Genomic DNA, 2,291 nt, shown 5'->3' on the forward strand with positions numbered 1-2,291 from the left:
TTTGTGATAATTGTAAACATCTTGGGCATGAGAAAGAGGATTGCCATGCAGCGGGAAGGAAGTCTCGGGGTAGAGACAAGGGTCGCATAGCATCGTACAAGGAGAACCTTTCAAGCCATGCCGCCAAGATCATCCACCGTGAGTGGCGCCCAAAGGCGAATGGCACTCCATCGTCCATTGGACAGTTGGAGAAGTCCAAAGATTGTAACAATCACGCGGAGTACATCGAGGGTACATTGGCTGCGGGATCGTCGAAGTCAAGAGTGGCTAGTAGGAGTCACCCTGTCCCTTCGGGGACATCCGATAAAATTGGAACGATACAGAGAAGATTAGCATGGCCCCTGCGCAAGGATGACACGCATAAATCGAGAAATAGTAGGAGTCACCCAAATGTGGATGAGGATGGCTTCCAATTGGTGTCGAGGAGGAGGAAAGGAAAAGTGCATGAGGGCGATATGCACACCAAGGCTCCACACGTGGATGATTGGCATTTGAAGGAGAATGTTGCTACGGTGACATTTGGGAGTGTCCCATCGGGTGCGAATGACACGAGCTTTAACTCCATGAGTGTCGCATGTGGGCGCCCCAACCGGGAGATAGAAGGCCACATCGAGGACCTTGATCCAGGAGGGCATGTACCTAGCGGAGGTATCCCTATTGCGGGCCTTAGCTAGGTGATGGACAGAAGTGTTGGGGATACAAAGGTTGTATCAAATGGTAATTGGATTTTGAGAGTATATAGATGACCACCTCTAGTTGTTAGGGAGGCCCTCGTTGTACTCTAATTGTCATGCCTTGGCGAGTCGTCACTTTTGGGCGACTCGGTGTATGTTTGTTTGTAACCAATGGTTTTGGTAATGCACAGGTGTGGGTCCGCCTCAACCCTCCGCCCTTTAGGGTGTGTTTGATTAAAAAAAAAAAAGTTTTATTCGGGATAAGCACAATACTTGTAGCCGTGATGCTCCGTGGAAGGAAGGCCCCAAGGCAGAATTGCCTAATTGCATCTACCACATCCTTGCCCACAATTGTCCAACTTGCTTGGAAAAAAATGGAGGAGAAACCGTCCGGGCCTAGTGCACTATCTCCGGATATATCAAACACCGCCCGCTTGACCTCCTCCTCGTTCGGTGGTGTGCGAGGTCTGCCAGATCCACCGATGTTGGGATTTGCGGGATCAAACTTAGGTCCGGATCCGCTAGAACCATGGGATCCGGCGCAAGGAGTGCTTGAAAGAAATCGACCGCTGAGTTTTGTATGTCCTCATCATCCGTGAGTTCTTGTCCGTGCGCATTAATTTTGTGGATACGCATACGGATCCATTTCTGTTTAACCCAGCTCTAATAAAACCGTGTATTCTTATCACCTTCCACAAGCCACCGGAGTGTTGCTTTCTGCCGCCAAAAATCTTTCTCCATCTTGAGGAAAAGGATGTACTCGGCAATAAGTTTGTTGACCGTTGTCCTATTCACAAGAGTCGGGCTAGTTTCAAATTCCTCTTGAGCCTCGGCAATCCTTCCCTCCATCTCCTTCAGATTGTTGTCGATGTTTTCCAAAGGTTTCCTTGTTCCATTTCATCAGGGTCTTTTTAATTCTCGAGAGCTTAATCTGGAGGTTGAATAGTCCCACGACCCCCGTCGGTTGAGACCACTCATCGTGAACGAGGCCGATGAACCCTTCTTGCCGAGTTCACATGTTTTGGAACCGGAAAGCTCGGCCCCCATTTTGGCTGTTCCTCATCTTGCACCTCACTAGGAGACCACGCTTTGCTTAGAAGAATTCTATCCAGCCTCTCAAAAAGGCCATTCTTTGCCCATGTGAAGCCCACACCGTCAAAGCCCGGATCAAGCAGTCTCCAGCCCTCAATAGCCTCAGCAAAATCAACCATTTCAGCTTGTCTGTTGGTGTCGCTCCCGACTCTATCCCGCAGTGAGAGGATAGAGTTGAAATCACCCCCGATCAACCAAGGAGAACCCTCGGGCATATATGCGAGATTTCTCTCATCTTGTCCTAAAGTGCGTACCTTTCTACCCGTGTGCACTTCGCATAGACAGCCGAAGTATAGACATGCCTTGCCAATCGGGGGAAAAAGTAGCTCACATGGAGGAGTTGTTCTGTGTCACTCTCAATCTCAAAGTTGTCTCCCTCCTCCGCAAAAATCCAGATTTTCCCATTCATGTTAGAGCCTTTGTATTCCAGCCCAAGAGCCCTTGAGAATTTATCCGGGTTCGGGGTGGTAAGTGGCTCCAAAATAGCAAGGAAATTGATATTATTATTTTTGAATATTCTCTTTA

At 48.7% G+C, this 2,291-nt stretch overlaps 1 non-coding gene across 1 annotated transcript; it reads left to right on the forward strand.

Annotated features, from left to right (window-relative positions):
* The first annotated feature begins 284 nt into the window (after window positions 1-284).
* Window positions 285-387, forward strand: LOC121756619. Its single transcript, XR_006041002.1, has one exon. It is a non-coding gene; the product is annotated as a U6 spliceosomal RNA (small nuclear RNA).
* Window positions 388-2,291: the final 1,904 nt, after the last annotated feature.

The sequence above is a fragment of the Salvia splendens genome, chromosome 11 (assembly GCF_004379255.2).
Source record: "Salvia splendens isolate huo1 chromosome 11, SspV2, whole genome shotgun sequence".
NCBI classification, from domain to species: domain Eukaryota; kingdom Viridiplantae; phylum Streptophyta; class Magnoliopsida; order Lamiales; family Lamiaceae; genus Salvia; species Salvia splendens.